Source organism: Giraffa tippelskirchi, chromosome 1 (genome assembly GCF_054371585.1).
Source record: "Giraffa tippelskirchi isolate mGirTip1 chromosome 1, T2T-mGirTip1v1.2.pri, whole genome shotgun sequence".
In the NCBI taxonomy this organism is placed as follows: Eukaryota; Metazoa; Chordata; class Mammalia; order Artiodactyla; family Giraffidae; genus Giraffa; species Giraffa tippelskirchi.
In genome coordinates, this window is record NC_137275.1 from 199,662,124 (window position 1) to 199,681,252 (window position 19,129).

At 39.3% G+C, this 19,129-nt stretch overlaps 1 protein-coding gene and 1 pseudogene across 1 annotated transcript in view; both read left to right on the top strand.

The window, feature by feature from the left end:
• Positions 1-19,129, top strand: part of LOC145518525 (spermatogenesis-associated protein 31A6-like) — a 120,578-nt gene that overhangs the window by 58,929 nt on the left and 42,520 nt on the right. The gene's annotated exons all lie outside the window — the stretch shown is intronic.
• Positions 17,553-17,648, top strand: LOC145521699 (U6 spliceosomal RNA; annotated as a pseudogene).

Sequence of the window (19,129 nt, forward strand, 5' to 3'; positions counted from 1 at the left end):
TTCTGATTAGAGATTTATTTGTTTAACCAGTATAGTTAATCTGAAGCCAGCAGCCAGATTACACTCCTTTGGTGTAATCAATGGGCTTTCTTCTGAACACTGACTAAACTTGGGTTGACCTGTGGCACCTAATGGAGAAAGTATTAATGGGGTCAAAGGATGGAAGAGGGTGGGGTTTGCCACACTAAGTGGTCAGGGAATGTGAAGTAAGTGTATGAAGACAGAGAAGGAAACAAAAGAAGGCTTTTCAGACCTTGACAAAGATAAACCTGATTTAGTCAAACATTTTGATCAGTGTCAGCCCTGCAGGATTTGTAGCCCTAGAAAAGTAACCAGCAACCGTGAGAGGATGTTAAATGCATAAAGAAGCAAACAAAATGATTTAGGGCCAGTTACTAGTTATTATTTTTAGAATTGATTTTGCAGAGTCTAAATCTCTCAAGTTCACGTCTACCGTTCACAATGAAGCCACTAGGTGTCAGCACAGCACTGTGCTCTAGGATGGTGTTTGCTCTCCGTTGTCAGCCTAGGACGTATTTTTAAATAAGTTTCATGATTTCTTCTCATGGCATGTTAAACTGCTTTATGTAATCACTTCAATATAGTTTCTTCCTTTGTTTTATTACTTGTTTTCTTCCATGAATAAGCATACAGTATGGAAAACAGGAGGATTTTTGACCAAGCTTCCTGGGGCTAATCTGCCTTCCTGTTAGCTCAGATCTCAGCCTGAATCATTATTAGTGTAGGTGAATGCCATGACTGGATCTTCAAAGCTCTTCTCTCAGAAAAAAAATTTAAAAAAACAAAATCATTCCTCCAAAATTTTGACATACATTCAAAAGGCATATTTAAAAGTCTTAAACATGAAACAGATAAAAATATTAAATGTTTAGTTGCCTATAAAACAAATTCACTCAACAAATGTGGATAAAAGATCTACTTTGAGCAACTAAGATGAAAAGAGATTACAATAGACCTAGCATGAATTGACAATCAGATGTAATAACAACTTAGTGCACCGTCTTTCCCCCAATTATCCTTTTTTAAAAAAAACAACTCTATTGAAGTATAATTTATATCCAATAAAATTCATCCATTTGAAGTGTATATTATCACCACAATACATTATCCCTAAAAGATTCATGTCCATTTGCATCAATTACATATAAGTTTGATTGTTACAGGAAGATAGACTTACATTAAATTATTTAGTATTTAATTTGTTTAGTGGAAGAAAACATTTCTTCTCCTTTTGAAAATGTGTCCCTAAATCACCTATCAAAGGCTCCCTGAAGTCTTCCTGATTGTGCTGTTATCTGGTTATTCTTACATCATTACCTCTGGTTTTGTAGAATCTGCTTTGTAGAACCTGAATGTACTGCATTCCTTTGCAATTTAGCTTTGAAAGTTTTGAGGCTGGGCTAGTCAGACACATTTTGTCTCCAGCACCTCTGACCTCTGGTGCTCAATTCAACAAATCTGAGTTGATTATGCAACTGCAGAAGAAAAATAGTGTCAAGAGAAGAACTTGTTGACACTGCTGAATTGTAGTACAGTTAAGTTCCAAATTAGAGGGAAATATTAAGCTTGTGTGCCTAGTGACTTTCTAAACTAGAAAGAGGGGAGAAAGGAAATGAAATGCCTCGGGGAACTATTTACCAAGCTATTTTTTTCATATAGTATTTTGCATAATATGAACAAGTTTGCAGGTGAGATAACTGGGGTTCAGAGAAGCTAAGAAACATGACCAAGATCATAGAGCTTTAAATGAAGCCAGGATTCAAGCCTAGGTCTATTTGGCAACAAAGAGCAGGCATTTTGCACAAATGCATTTTTCTCCTATTGGGAGAAGAAGAAAAACTTCATGGAAAATGTGGTGTTTGAGATGAATCTTGTAGGCTTTCTGTTGTTTTGTTTGTAGTATATTATCTGGCTTTGCTATCAGGTAATGCTGGCTTTGTAAAATAAGTTTTACAACTTTTGGGAAGATAAAGTCAAAATATTTGGTCCATTTGTTGTTTAAGACTGTGTTGTTTAATTTTCATATATGTGAATTTTATGGTTTCTTCTTGTTATTGATTTCTAGTTTGACATGGTCAGTCAGATAAAATACTTCACACGTTTTCAGTCTTTTAAAATTTGTTGAGACTGGTTTTGTGACCTAATATATGACCTATCCTGGAGATTATACCGTGTGGGCTAGAGCAGATGGTGTATTCTTCTGTCTTTGGGTGAAATGTTCTGTGTATATCTGTTAGGTCTATATGTTCTAAAGTATAGTTCAGATTCAATGTTTCCACGTTGATTATCTGCCTGAATGATCTATCCTTTGCTGAAAGTGGGGATATTGAAGTCCCCTTTATTGTACTGTTGTCTGTTATTGCCCTTGGATCTGATAGTGTTTGCTTGATACATTTAGGTGCTCCAATATCAGGTGCATAAATATTTACTGTGGTTATATCCTCTTGATGAATTTGTCCCTTTATCATCATACAATGATGCTTTTTGTCTCTTGTTATAGCTTTTGACTTAAAGCCAAAGCTGTATTTATTTATTATTTAATATAAATATATATACCTCTTTTTTACTTTCCATTTATATGGAATATCTTTTGCCATTGTGTGTCTCAATGTGTCACTTGAAGCTGAAGTGAGTCTCTTATAGGCAGCATGTAATTGGGTCTTATTTTATTTTATCCATTCAGCCACTTCATTCCTTTTGGTTGGAGAGTTTAATCTATTCATATTTAAATAATTATTGATAGGTAAGGACTTACTATTACCATCTTGTTTATTGTCTTCTGGCTGTTTTGTAGTTTCTTTCTCCCTTTCTTTCCCTCTTGCTGTCTTCTCTTGTGAATTGATGATTTTATATAGTGGTATACTTTGATTCCTTTCTCCTTATCTTGTGTGTATCTACTTAAGTTTCTGTTTTGTGGTTACTCTGAGGCTTATTTGAAACATCTCATTGATTTAACAGTCTGTTTTGAGAGTGGTCCCAAGATGGTGGAGGAATGAGACTAGGAGACCACTTTCTCCCCCACAAATACATCAAAAATCATCTGCATGTGGAGCAAGTTCTACAAAACAGCTTCTGAACACTGGCAGAGGACCCCCAGATACCCAGAAAGGCAAACCAGTCTCTTCAAAATGAGGTAGAACAAAAGATAAAGACAAAAAGGGAGACAAAGAATTTCAGGACAGAAATCCATCCTGGGCAGGGAGTCATGAAGGAGATGTTTTCACACAATAGGAAACCCTCTCACAGGCAGGTCAGTAGGGAATTTTGGAACCTCAGAGGGAAGCATAATCCAAAAAAAAAAAAAATCATGACAGAATTTGCGCCAAATGGCAATTACAAGCTGAGAAGTGGCTCACACACTCTTGTCTGTCTGCAGGCAGTGAGTGGAGGCTGGATACAGAGGTGCAGGCTACGTGGTCAGTCCTTAGGGTAAGGACTGGGGTTGAATGCCATGAGGACATTTTGAGGGGACTAATGTGACATAGCAACCCAAACCATGGGAATGCCAGAGAGACAAAGAAAGACAAAAGTCCTTTCCCATGGGAAGGCTCTAATGCCACACTGTGACCTAGAGTGCTCACAGACAAAGGATCAAAGGATCATGACCTAACAAATAACAAAGGAGAGCAAGCTGGCTGCCCTTTACAGCCCTCCCTGGAGGCAGAGAGGCAGGTGCACAACAACCAGAGGCACAAAGCAAGGGGCCACTGCAATCTCGGCCCCAGAGACCACACCTCCTGCCAAGCTTAGTGGGCCACCAGTCACTAACCAAGTCTTCCTAGGATCCTGGATGGTTCATATCTGCCAGGAGTATCACAGCCTGAGACCAGCTTGGCTGAGGAAATGCACAGCCCACCTGGGACTGTGACCTCGCAGCACCCCGAGACCCGGAGCAGCTTGGACCTGGGAAGTGCACACTGCCTTGGACTGTGGCAACCCTCATGTGGTCCACCCACTGTGAGGATTCCCCACACATCGCAGCTGTGTTTGTTTGCACTGTCCCTCTCCACAGCACAACTGAGCAAGTGAGCCCGAATAAGTGGCCACTTTCGCCCCCTCATGTCAGAGAGAGATTAGACACTGAAGAGACCTGCAGACAGAGGCCAACCTAAGCAAAGAAAAGAAGGGGGAATTGCCCCAGAAGTGGCAGGTATACACAGATTAAATTCCTGCAGTTAAACTCAGACTGCGGATTTGAGGGGCAACTGTAGACTTTGAGAATGAGTACAAGAAGGAACAAAAGATTATCTGATACTGAAATGACACCAGACTGCCCACAAGAGCTCCAGAGAAATTCCTAGGTCTATTTTTCTATAATATTACTATTTTTTAATTTTTTAAAAACTTATAATTTTTTCAATTTTTAAAAATTTTTATTCTTATCTTTGTAACTTTATTTCTCATCCTCTTTTTCTTTTTTCTCTCATACTGTCCTAATATGGCTTTTTATGTCTGATTTAGTTTTTTTTTAATATTGTTCTTTTGAGAGTCTAATTTTTATTCTAGGATTTTAAGTTTTGCTTTTTTTATCTTTTGTTATTCATTTTGTACCATTAAGAGTTTAATTGTTAATATCAATTTTCACTTAGGGATTTGATTACTGGCTTGATTTCTCTCTTCCCTTTTGAATTTCCCTGTTCTCCTCCTGGTCTCCTCTTTCTCCTTCCTCTATCTTCTCTTCTTTATATAACTTTGTGAATCTCTTTGGGTGTTCCTGGCTGTGGAGAGTTTTTTTGCCATTAATCTAGAGGTTTTGTCTTCAGTGGTATGTGGACAGAGAAGTCTTGATGTTACTGTAAAATGTTGGAATCAAAAACCAGAGGCAGGAGGAGATAGTGCATTTTCTTTTGTTGGAACTCGCATTGTCCTTTTTTATAGTCCATCGACACAGAGTCTGCCTAGTTGATCACGTGGATTTAATCTGCAGCCTGTACAGCTGGTGGGAAGGTTTTGGGTCTTCTTTAGCCACACTGCTCCTGAGTTTCAATTGTGATTTTATCTTCACCTCTGCATGTGAGTCGTCCACAGGGGTTTTGCTCCTGAGTCTGCCATGGAGGACTTGGGTCTGCCCCAATGAGGACCAGGTGTGGAGGTGGCACAGCTGCTTGGATTGCAGGGGCCCTGGCACCACCAGGTACTTAGGAGAGCCGGTGGCTAGGGCAGCAGGAAATATGGTGCTCTTAGCATATTTTTCTAGCCTCTGACATCTCTGTCCCAGTGGGGATCGAGTGTGGAGGTGATGCAGTTGCCTGGATCACAAGGACTCTGAAAACACCAGATACAGAGGGTTGCCGGTGGCTATTGTCACAGGAAATGTGATGCTATTAGGGTTTTTTCTAGCCTCTGGCAGCTCTGCCCTGTTGAGGATTGAGTATAGAGGTGGCACAGCTGCTTGAATCACGGGGACCCTGGAGGCAAGAAGTGTGCAGGGACACTGACTGCCTCAGCTCCACAAACAATGGTCCTATTAGAGTCTTTTTCTAGCCTCTGGCAGATGGTGATCAGAGTGCCTCTTTGGCTGGTCCTTCTCTGTTGCTTGGTGCATCAGGCACTTAAATGACCACCCTGGCTGGGGTCCTTCTCTTTTGCTCCACACGTCAGGTGCTTAAAGAGCCAGCCTCTCTGGAGTCTTTTTCTATTGTTCATCTGTCAGTGTTGGCATGTGAAGAGAGAGAGGCTACAGTGATGGCTCCACCCCCCATGCATGACTCAGCAGTATCGCCTTGCCTCCGTGGCTGTCTGGTTTTCCTCCACAGTCACTTCCCACTGCAATCTCCTCCCTCATGTCCCCTCAGGTTGTCTACCTGCAGTCAACAGCAGACATCCCCCTGGTATTGCTCTCCAATCCCTATCCTCCAGCTTCCAGCTGCTGCACTTTCTAGGGAACTTGAATCCCTGTCTGGGGTATGTATGGCTGTGGCAAGGATTGTTTGTGTGGTTCTCACTCCATTCAGACTGTCATGGATCTGCTGCTTCATTCTCCAACAGCCTCAAATGCTTCTCCTCTGTCCCAAACAATTGCCCCGATGTGGGGATCTAACCCCTGCTTCAGTTCTCCCACCTCCCAGATGCAAGGCCAGTCCTGCTCACTCTCTAATTTTTTTTCCCTTCCTTACTTTGTCCTACTGAGGTCTGTATGGTTCTATATATTCTTTTCCATTGGTCAGGTACTCTTGCCCGCTCTCAGCTGGTGTTCCACGAGATATTCTGTGTCTTAAGGTGTGTTCCTGATGTATCCATAGGGAGAGATATACTCCACATCCACCTACTCTTCTGCCATCTTGTTCCCTCATTTGTAGATTTTTTGATGATCACCATTCTGGCTGATGTGAGGTGATGCCTCATTGTAGTCTTGATTTGCATTTCTCTAATAATTATGATGTTGAGCATCTTTTCACATGCTTTTTGGCCATCTGTATGTCTTCATTGGAGAAATGTCTATCCATCCATTTAAAAAAATTTTTTTAATTGAGCTGCATGAGCTGTTTGTATATTTTGGAGATTAATCCCTTACTGGTTTCTTCTTTTGTAAATATTGATTAATCCCTTGATGATTTCTTCTTTTGTAAATATTTTCTCCTATTATGTGTGTGTTTTTTATTTTTTGGTTTGATTATGGTTTCCTTTGCTATACGCAGTTTTTAATTTTAATTAGGTCACATTTGTTTATTTTTGTTTTTATTTTCATTGCTTTAGGAGGTGGATCAAAAAAGATCTTGCTGCAATTTAAAGTCAGAGGCTGTTCTGCCTATGTTTTCTTCTAAGAGTTTTATGGTATCCAGTCTTACATTTAGGTCATTAATCCATTTTGAGTTTATTTGTGTGTGGTGTTATTCTCAATGGTGAAAAAATGAAAGCATTTCCTCTAGGCCATATTTGACAATTCCACAGCTAACATCAAATTCAACAATGAAAAGCTGAAAGCGTTTCCTCTAAGATCAGGAGCAAGATACGGCTGTGCACTCTTGCCATCTTTATTCAACATTGTGGAAATCCTAGCCACAATCATCACAGAAGAAAAATAAATAAAAGGAAATCACATTGGAAAAGAAAAAGTATAGCAGTCAATATTTGCAGATGGCATAGACTGTATCAGAAATCTTCCAACAAACAAAAGCTCGGGACCAGACAGCTTCACAGCTGAATTCTACCAAAAATTTAGAGAAGAGCTAACACCTATCCTACTCAAACTCTTCCAGAAAATTGCAGAAGATGGTAAACTTCCAAACTCATTCTATGAGGCCACCATCACCCTAATACCAAAACCAGACAAAGATGCCACAAAAAAAGAAAACTACAGGCCAATATCACTGATGCACATAGATGCAAAAATCCTTAACAAAATTCTAGCAAACAGAATCCAACAACATATTTAAAAGATCATACATCATGACCAAGTGGGCTTTATCCCAGGGATGCAACAATTCTTCAACATTCGCAAATCAATCAATGTGATACACCACATTAACAAATTGGAAGATAAAAACCATATGATTATCTCACTAGATGCAGAGAAAGTCTTTGACAAAATTCAACATCCATTTATGATAAAAAAAAAAAACCCTTCAGAAAGCAGGAATAGAAGGAACATACCTCAACATAATAAAAGCTATATATGATAAACCCACAGCAAACGTTATCCTCAATGGTGAAAAATTGGAAGCATTTCCCCTATAGTCAGGAACAAGACAAGGGTGCCCATTCTCACCACTACTATTCAACATAGTTTTGGAAGTTTTGGTCACAGCAATCAGAGCAGAAAAAGAAATAAAAGGAATCCAGATTGGAAAAGAAGTAAAACTCTCACTGTTTGCAGATGATATGATCCTCTACATAGAAAACCCTAAAGACTCCACCATAAAATTACTAGGGCTAATCAATGAATATAGTAAGGTTGCAGGATATAAAATTAGCACACAGAAATCCCTTGCATTCCTGTACACAAACAATGAGAGAACAGAAAGAGAAATTAAGGAAACAATTCCATTCACCATTGCAACAAAAAAAATAAAATATTTAGGAATAAATCTACTTAAAGAAGCAAAAGACCTATATATAGAAAACTATAAAACACTGATGAAAGAAATCAAAGATGACACAAATAGATGGAGAAATATACCATGTTCATGGATTGGAAGAATCAGTATAGTGAAAATGAGTATACTACCCAAAACAATCTATAGATTCAATGCAATCCCTATCAAGCTACCAATGGTATTTTTCACAGAACTAGAACAAATCATTTCACAATTTGTATGGAAATATAAGAAACCTCGAATAGCCAAAGCAATCTTGAGAAAGAAGAATGGAACTGGAGGAATCAACCTGCCTGACTTCAGGCTCTACTACAAAGCCACAGTCATCAAGACAGTATGGTACTGGCACAAAGATAGAAATACAGATCAATGGAACAAAATAGAAAGCCCAGAGATAAATCCACGCACCCATGGACACCTTATCTTTGACGAAGGAGTCGAGAAGATACAACGGAGAAAAGACAATCTCTTTAACAAGTGGTGCTGGGAAAACTGGTCAACCACTTGTAAAAGAATGAAACGAACACTTTCTAACACCACACACAAAAATAAACTCAAAATGGATTAAAGATCTAAACGTAAGATCAGAAACTATAAAACTCCTAGAGGAAAACATAGGGAAAACACTGTCTGACATAAATTGCTGCAGGATCCTCTATGACCCACTTCCCAGAGTAATGGAAATAAAGCAAAAAAAAAACCCCAAAAACAAATGGGACCTAGTTAAACTTAAAAGCTTTTGCACAATGAAGGAAACTATAAGCAAGGTGAAAAGACAGCCTTCAGAATGGGAGAAAATAATAGCAAATGAAGCAACGGACAAAGAATTAATCTCAAAAATATACAAGCAGCTCCTGCAACTCAATTCCAGAAAAATAAATGACCCAATCAGAAAATGGGCCAAAGAACTAAACAGACATTTCTCCAAAGAAGACATACAGATGGCTAAGAAACATGAAAAGATGCTCAACATCACTCATTATCAGAGAAATGCAAATCAAAACCACAATGAGGTATCATCTCACGCCAGTAAGAATGGCTGTTATCAAAAAGTCTACAAACAGTAAATGCTGGAGAGAGTGTGGAGAAAAGGGAACCCTCTTACATTGTTGGTGGGAGCAAACTAGTACAGCCACTATGGAGAACAGTGTGGAGATTCCTTAAAATATTGGAAATAGAACTGCCATACGACCCAGCAATCCCACTGCTGAGCATACACACCGAGGAAACTAGAATTGAAAGAGACACATGTACCCCAATGTTCATCACAGTATTGTTTACAATAGCTAGGACATGGAAGCAACCTAGATGTCCAGTGGCAGACGAATGGATAAGAAAGCTGTGGTACATATACACAATGGAATATTACTTTGCTATTTAAAAGAATGCATTTGAATCAGTTCTAATGAGGTGGATGAAACTGGAGCCTATTATACAGAGTGAAATAAGTCAGAAAGAAAAACACCAATACAGCATATTAATGCATATATATGAAATCTAGAAAGATGGTAATGATGACCCTATATGCAAGACAGCAAAAACGACACAGATGTAAAGAGCAGACTTTTGGACTCTGTGGGAGAAGGCGAGGGTGGGATGATTTGAGAGAGTAGCATTGAAATATGTATATTATCATATGTGAAATAGATCACCAGTCCAGGTTCAATATGGGACAGGGTGCTCAGGGCTGGTGCACTGGGATGACCCTGAGGGATGGGATGGGGAGGGAGGTGGGAGAGAGGTGGGAGGGGGGTTCAGAATGGGGAACACATGTACACCTATGGCTGATTCATGTCAATGTATGGCAAAAACCACTACAATATTGTCAAGTAATTAGCCTCCAATTAAATTAAATTTAAAAAAATAAATAAATAAAAATAGATTTTTTTAAAAAGAGAGAGTATAAAACTAATTTCCTGTGATATTTTGTAGAGACTATGTTTAAAGGAAATAATGATTAGCTTAAGAAATCACCTATTAGGGAAGGATGACAGAACACCTTACTTTTCTCTGGTGACCTCCAGAAAAGACAGAGTTCTTGCCAGTGTCTATTCTGTGATTCTCCCAGTGAGGCTAGGGGTTCTTGCCATCCTTTTATCTGTGGGAAGTGATGTACTAATAGCATGGCAGGCTGAGGAGAGGTCTGAAACCTAGATTGGCAGTCATCAAAGCCATGATAGACACTTCAAAATAAATGTCTAGAGGGGTGGTAATTTTAAAAAAAGATTTCATGCAACCAGAGCCCTGAAAAAGCCTTTGAAATCCTGCCTACCAACTGTTAAGATCACTGGCTTTCTCCCTTAAGAGAACTTCAGAAAATTAAGGAGGTTTAAGCCACACTGAAATACTTTTGCAGCTTTACTTTCGGAAAAATCAATCTTGCTATTAACTTTCATGTTCCATGGGATGATCCAATCAATGATTTAATAACAACAGTAATAAAAACAAAGCAATAAGCTCTTCTAGAATGTTCAGAATCCAAGGAGTAATGACATTCTGGCTTTGATGACTTCTGTTCTTGTTTACACAGCAAATGAGACTAGTATTAACAGCCTTTGGAAATATGCTCTTTCACATTTGACACTGATGTCATCTGGCTCAAATATTAATAAAAAACCTTAAGAAAAGTGAGTCTGTCTTCCCTAGACGCTGTCATTTATTATTTAAACATTGAGATTCCCTTCATTGTCTTGCTGAATCTTTATGTCATAGTTACCCTGGCACATATCCAGCCCAACTAGTTGCCCTTTTATCAGCCCTTTGGATGGATCCACAGTTGCCTCACTTAGAAATGGGATCACCAGGCCTCTCTGTGCCCTGATGTCATTCCCCTCTGGTGCATATGAATGTCTTTTGCTAAATGGGACTTTGGTAAATGGAGACCAGAGACATCGCTCACCTGTTCACCACTGCCTGCATATCTGGTCTCAAAAGCACCCTTGCAGAACACCATATACTGTAAAAATCAACCTAACATCTAAAATGTGTACATCCTTCAATGTCTTATACATGCTTCGTCTTTTTCCATTTGAAAAACAAATATGTTCTCGATATCTATTACATAAGGAGGTATTAGTAGATTGAGATTTGCTTGCTAATGACTTGAATGTCCAAGGCAGGACCTTGTATATGGCAGTGGGAAACAGATGTGCTGATATGAATGAAATGATGATGCTGAACGATTTTCATTATTTTAATTAGTCTTATGGTGGGTAACATTTAGGATACTTACCGAATTATAGAACAGTTTCCTTATCAGCTTTGTCCCTTTTTTATACCTTGTCACCTGAAGCAGAATTCCTTCTTTTTAAAGACATGTCAAAATTTATTTAGCAAGTTTTATATTGATAGATGTTTTGGAACAGAATTCCTAAAATGTGAAAAAGGTACGTATATGGAGGTGGATGAAGAAACAATTTGTTTGTTCAACCAAATGCCTGAATGCACTGTGATCAAGGCTTGGGATCTAAAAATAGTCATTTTTAGAACAGTCACTTCAATTTACATCAAAGTAACATCTAAAGTTACATTAAGCCCTTGGCAGCATTGCCATCTCTTTTGAGGGCCTGCACTACAACCCTCACCCTTCCCCACCCCCAAGCTATTAGATGCCAATATCTGACTGTGGACTGGCAAGAAGTGTGATAGCTGTGGGGCTGGGTATTGCAGCTCTTGGATTTGCAAGTTGTTATGTATTTCAGATCTGGAAACCTCTAGGACAAGTAATCACAGAAACTGCAAAGAAGATTTCAACTCCTAGCTTTTCATCCTACTATAAAGGAGGATTTGAACAGAAAATGAGTAGGTGAGAAGTAAGTCTTATTTTGGGTTGCAAGCCTATCTGCCAGCAAGGCCAAGATTAGAGCAGTTCACAGGAGAAGCATGACTTTGAATCACCCAGATAAAGATGGATCTCCTTACTTAGCAACCAAAATTAATGAAGCAAAGACTTACTAGAAGCAACCACCAAACACTGATTGATGCTCAAGGACCACTCTGAAGGAGAAAATGGGGGACTTCATAAAAAATGTCTTTCAAGTTAATCAAAACCATGGCCTTCATAATTTTCATATATATATATATATATATATATTTATATATATCTGACCACAATCATTTCTTCCACTACTAAAATATATAGTAATAGAAGATGAACGATCTTTTTTTGATGAACAATCAAAAAAATTACATTAAGCATGAACACACCAGTTGCAGGAATTAAGAGAACACATAAAAAATGGCAATCCATTGTCAACATGATGCAATGAAGTTTGCATGCCCTAAGTCTTGGATCAGGTCCTGGGTGCAAATGCTCTAGCCTGGGAGATCTTTGGCAAGTCACTAAATGTCTCTAAACCTCAGTGCCCTCATCTGTTGGAACCTCACAGGGCCGCTATGAAGAGTAAATGTGACAATGAATTTGGAGACCACTTTGTCAGTGCTATTCCAGTGTTCTTATTTTAAACTCTATCGCGTTTAGAGCTATATGAGCTGGGTGCTGAGACATTTAAAAATTCTTCACCACATATGGTGGGCTTCAGAGAGCCCTGATTCATGTGATGCTAATTTGTAAATGGCGGCCACACCCAGCTTTGGGGTTGTGTGGTAGTCCGTGGCAAGAACTGTCTTCCCCATGAGCTGTAGCTGCTGCTGCTGCTTTCTCTCTTCTTCCTTCCGTTTCTCCCCAGAATTCCACCACCATCCCCCACCAGTACCTGTGACAGTAACTTTGGGAACAAGGCAGATTAAATACACTTTTCTAGCTGGCTTATATAGTTAAGCGTCAAACATAATTAAGCTTCCATGTCAGAAAATCTTGCAGTTTACAAAGGACTGACAAATATATTTTTGAAGACTGGTATATTTGGAAATTGAGGATTGCTCTGGAAATTTTTTTTTAATGTGTAGACCTGGCATGATTTTTCTCTAAATTATATAAGGGACATTTGCAGGTAAAGGCAATACTCTAGCTAATGTTTAATGTTTAGGAGCAAGTAGTAAAGTCATAAGCTCTTATTTTTCTTTAAATGTCTATAGCCAAAACTTAACCAAATTAGGAATGGAGCTTCCTTTATCTGATCAAAATTATCTACAAACCACTTACAGGTGGTTTGATGAGTATGGTGAAATATTGGGCTTCCCAGGTGGCTCAGACGGTAAAGTATCTACCTGCAATGTGAGAGACCTGGGTTCCATCCCTGGAGAAGGGAATGGCTACCCACTCCAGTATTCTTGCCTGGAGAATCCCAGGGACCGAAGAGCCTGGTGGGCTACAGTCCACGCGATCACAAAGAGTCAGACACGACTGAGTGACTAACACTTTACTTTACCTATGGTGAAATACTGAACATGTTCTCCTAAGTTGAGAACAAGACAAGGATGTCCACCCACAGCACATCTATTCAACTGGAGGTCCCAAACATTAGGGAAAATCAAAAGTAAAGGCAAGCTACAAAGATGAGACACAAAGAGCTAGAGGTGTCTTTGTTTGTACATGGAGATTGTGTACATAGAAAATTCAGTGTAATTCACATGATGAAACTTTCTAAGATGCTGAAAATATTATATATTATACACAATAAAAATCTATATTTTGATTTAGGTGGTGATTACATAGGTATATACTCATGTAAAACAACTCAGCTGTACACTTAAGATCTATGAATTTTACTTTATAGAAATTGTACCTTAAAATAAACTATAAAGCTTTAAAATAATTTGCATCTATCTATAACCATTGATGATTTTAAAACACGCCTGCAAATTATGACATCTGTTCTTTCAAAATGCACAGCTTAATTCCCATCCCCTTGAATGCTGGCTGGACATACTGACTCAATTCTAATGAATAGAAGTGATGTTATGTGACTGTTGAGACTGGGCCATAAACAAGATATAACCTCCACCTCTCTCATCACATTTTCTCTGTGGGAAGCCAGCCATCATGTCATGGAGATATTCAATCAGCTTTGTGGAGAAACACATATGGTAGAGAACTGAGGCTTAGTACCAACAACCAGTACCTGCTGCCAGCCGCGTGAATTGGCCAATATGCATGTTGGTTTTCCAGCTCATCAAGCTATCAGATCCTGACAGCCCTAGCCTACTACAACCTTGTGAGAGATGGAGAGCCAAAACCACCCTAAGTTCTTTTACCTCAAATAAACTGTAAGAGGTGATAAATATTTATTATTAAGTCCGTAAGTTTTGGAGTAATTACATAGCAATAGATAATATATGTGTTGAGGGCCAGTGATTATGTTTCAGTAGGAAACTTCATGATTGTAAATGATTGAAATGTTTGAGATTCTTTTTATCTTATATTCTAAATATCTTATATTCTCTATACTTATATTCTAAACTGTAAAACCAGTTTTAAGTGCCATATATAAGATACTACTTAACTTAAGTATGACTTTTCATACTGTTGATGGGGTTCTTGAGACAAGGATACTGGAGTGGTTTGCCATTCCATTCTCCAGCGGATCACGTTTTGTCTTTTAGTTGAAAGTTGAGACCACTGAAGTAAGAGATGAAGGAACCCTGGAAAGATTTCTTTTTTAAACAAAGGAGCTTTGGAATACCTAAGATGGAGATAGATAATAAAAGTTTGTGGGATGTGTGCATACATAACTTAGTGGGTAAAGCTTAATTATTTACGTTCTGCTCCAGTTAGATTTCATTTATTTATTTTTGACTGTGCTGGCTCTTCATTGCTGTGTGTGGGCTTCCTGTAGTTGCAGTAAGCAGGGTCTACACTTAGCTTTCTCCCATTGTGGAACACGGGCTCTAGGGTGTGGGGCTTCAGTAGTTGTAGCATGTGTGCTCAGTAGTTGTGGCCCCCGGGCTCTAGAGCACAGGCTCAGTGGTTGTGGCACGTAGGCTTAGTTGCCACAAAGCATGTGAGATCTTCCCCAATCAGGGATTGAACCTGCATCTCCTGCATTGGCAGGTGGATTGTTTACCACTAAGCACCAGGGAAGACCTCCAGTTAGATTTTTGACAGTTGATACTAAAGAAATGAGCTGTGGCCAAGGGGAGAAGAGGTAAGGGCCATAGGGAGCTGCAGGGAACATGTGGCAGAGGTGACAAAAGGCAGATTTATAGATATGAAAAAAGGAAAACCTAACTGGGAGATGGGAAATGCCAGACTGAGGGACATTTTTGGTCACTGGAAACTTTGGCTCAGTGGGGCCAAGTATGAACATGGGTGGTGGTGGCCAGGGGACAAGTGTCCGAAGGTTTTGGTCCATGACCTCATGACAGGCGCCTCTCTCCATTTCAACACCTCCTCAGCTAAAAGCCAACAGGGTTATCTAAGCACGCTCTGATCCTGCAGTGGGAGAATTATGCATTTTGTTCTCACTTTGATCCAAGAGATTAGTGTGTTTTTCAACATGTTCTCTATGAAGAGGGTGGGAACAGGCAAGATTTAGAGGAAAACCAGCAGACCCAGCCTATCCGAGGCTGTGTTTGGAGGCAGACGGCATTAAGTGAAACTTTGCAGAATGCCAGGGCAGGAAACAGCTTCAAGCCTGGACACAGTGGAAACAGAACCCGGGGATAATTCATGGACCCAGAATTTTTAGGGTTTTGTGTGTTAACAAGCAGTCTTGATCATCATGTGATACCTCTAGACTTTTGATCAGCCAATGAATCAAACATACTTATTGAATAACCACAAAGTGTGCAATTAAAGTGTTAAGTTAAGTGCTTGAGCACATTGTTGTTGTTCAGTCACTAAGTCATGACTGACTCTTTGCGACCCCATGGACTGTAGCATGTCAGTCTTCTCTGTCCTTCACTATCTCTCAGAGTTTGCCCAAACTCATGTCCACTGAGTCAATGATGCCATCCAATCATCTCATCCTCTCTCACTCCTTTCTCCTCTTGCCCTCAATCTTTCTGAGCATCACGGTGTTTTCCAATGAGTCAGCTCCTCATTAAAGGGCCTTATAAGCACAGGGCACATTTCTTTCTACTTTCTATGAATTCACCCATGGTGCAAAGTGGCCAGAAGAATTTATTTATACCATTTCTAGGATGCTGTTGGCATTGACCTTGCCTTTGAAAAAAATGTGGTAGTTATTGACATATTGAGCAAAGTAGAGTTAATAAAACAAGGTTTAGGCATCAAAACCACATGCTAAATCTCACCTGGCTACTGGCTGAGGGATGTTTGACTAGTTGCTTGACCTCTGAATGTTTTCCCCTCATCTTTAAAATGAGGATGCTGTTGTTGATGTTGATGTTGCTCCCTAAGAGCTCCTGATGTTATGAACAGCCCATAAAGTGTGAAGGGTCATGTGCATATCAGCTATTCTTTCTATAATTCAGGGCTGTCATCCTTGATCTCATGAAATCTCAGATCTATCCCAGTCTGGCCCATTGCATGGCTTCTTGAAGTCAGGAATGACAAATTCTCCATGAACTTGATGGGTGCAGACATACCTCAGGTTCCAGGGAGAGCCATCTCCAGACCCCACTATCAGCCCCAGTGAGTGGTGGGACTTCTCTGCAGAGGTGGTAGGACAGCATCATGATGGGTATCTTTCAGGCTTTGGCAAAATAAGCTATAGTTTACATTAGTTTTTGTAAATTACAAACTCCTTCAGAGGTCTGAGTATAGATTCAGTAAGTGTGAAACCTTGATGAATAGAACCAAAGGAAAACCTATTATTTAAAGACTATCATATGATATTGTTTATATGTGGACTCTTAAAAGAAATAGTATAAATGAACTTACTTACGATATACACACTATTGTATATAAAATAGATAACTAATAAGGACCTTCAATATAGCATAAGGAACTCTACTCAATACTCTATAATGACTTATATGGGAAAAAATCTAAAAGAGTGGATATATGTATATGTATAACTGATTCACTGTGCTGTACAACAGAAATGAACACAACATTGTAAGCCAACTCTACTCCAATAAAAATTAAAATAACCAAGGATCTCATAGAAAAATGGATACAATTATAAAACAGAAAAATAAATATGAATATTCAGTGAATATAAAAAGTAAAGACTATCAGGTATTTTCCTCTTTTATGAGAGATAAAGTCTGAATTAATAAGTCTTCTATTTGAGAAAAGGGGGGAAAAACACCCTTCATCAATGATTTTAGTTTTTCAAAAGTCAAGATTCTGCTCTGGAATGGAGTTCAAGGCAATGTAGAACTATGGAGTTTTCTATAATGTCAAAGATGGTCTTCACTGAAGGTAGAATTGCATTTCTTTGTTTATTCATTTAACTAGGATACACTGAGCTTCCATTGTGTACCTAGCATTCCTTTAGACAATAAGAACTTCCTTTAAGGAGTTTATCGTTTAGTGAGAGAGAACAGACATCAATGGAACAAGCAAAAAACTCATACTGGGTGCTGGGAAGTCAAGGGGATATACGACTTGTGATGAACCTGGTCTTGGAAGGCTTCCCTGAATAAATGCAGGATGAGTCAAACTTTACAGTCAAAAGGGAGAAAGTGCTCAGCAGCACAGAGACTAAAATTGGAACAATACAATTAGCATGGCCTCTGTTCAAGGATGACATACAAATTTGTGAAGTGTTCTATATTTTTGCATAACAATGTGAAAGTGTTTAATGCTAATAAAGTATATACTTAAATTGGTTAAATGGCAAATTTTGTGTTATGTATATTTTGCCACAATATAAAAGGGGGTATGGCGTTGGGATGGTTCCATTGCAGACAGAGAGAACAACAGGTTCCAATGTCTTGTGGGAAGAGACAGCATGGATGAGGGAAAGCCAGCAGGGCTGGTTTGTCAAGATTTGGAGGATGTTTTATGGCCTGAGATGAGGCCGGGGTCACAGGCAGAGAAAAGGCCGAAGAAAATCTGGATATTGATATTTGTCCGAGATCAGTGGGAGATTATTGTTGAGCCTTCATCAGGACAGCAACAGAAATATGTTTTAAAAAATTACCATTGACTAGGATGGAGAGTGGGTAGAGGGGCAGTGGATGTGGCTGACCAGTTGGGAAGTGTCAGGGTTTTTCAGAAGAGAGATGGAAGTCACTTGAACTAGGATGTTGAGGCTGAGGTGGAGAGAAGTGGATATTAATAAATCTGAGAAAAGTCAGAGGGCCAATGACTGAACTTGTTGAAAGGTTGCTTTGTGGGGTGAGGGGAGAAACCAATCAAGAAAGATCTCCATGTTTCTGGGTGGATGGTAGTGCCAGTGCCTAGGGCAGGAACTTCAGATAGAAGGGGTTTGGAGGGGTGATCATAATTCTTGTTTTGGACTTGTTGAGTTTATGAGTCTCAGGAATTTTGTGGCTGCCAGTGCAGGGGATCCTACACATGGGGCATTGGTGCAGGGTCAGCTGAGGCTCATACTGATTTCTGGGAGAGTTTCTGGTGATGCTACCTGGTTCACGGCATGACTTGTTCTCTGAGGCATGTTTATCATGGGACATCTGAGAACCAGTGACCACTCCCAAGAGAGAAAACAGATATAACACCCAGACTGCTCCATTTGGCAGCTGACAAAAATAACTTTTTCTTCTTCTGAAAGGCTGCTCTGTGAGAGAATCTTGAGTAAACCATACATGGTGTGGGTGGTAGATAAAATAGGATTAGGTGTATATAACTAGGAGAGCATCCATGTCTTCAACTCTAGTCTTTTAGACCCATGGATTACCAGTCTTCAGAGTGCTTCTGAAACATCAAGCATAAAAGGCAGATACTGTGTGCTAATTCACTGAAGCTAAATTCCATGTTTAGTCACAGTCCTTGAGTCTCTGGAACAGCTGCCTTTTCATTTAATGATTTTGGAAAATCAAAAACATACACATTTGAGATCCACCCAAGGCAGATGTAGCATCATATTTTTGAGCTTCCCTCCTCACTGCTTTAAGCTTCTCTGTAATGCCTACTACCATTCCAGTCCCATCTGAGGTAACCTCATTCTTTATTCATGCCCCACCAGTGGAAGACATGTAAAGGCTTCAAGTGAACAATAAAATGTCAAGAAAACACCATTTTAAAAGGATCTAGCTTGTATAAAGGCCAAATTCTGGGGTAAGTTAAAAAATTTATG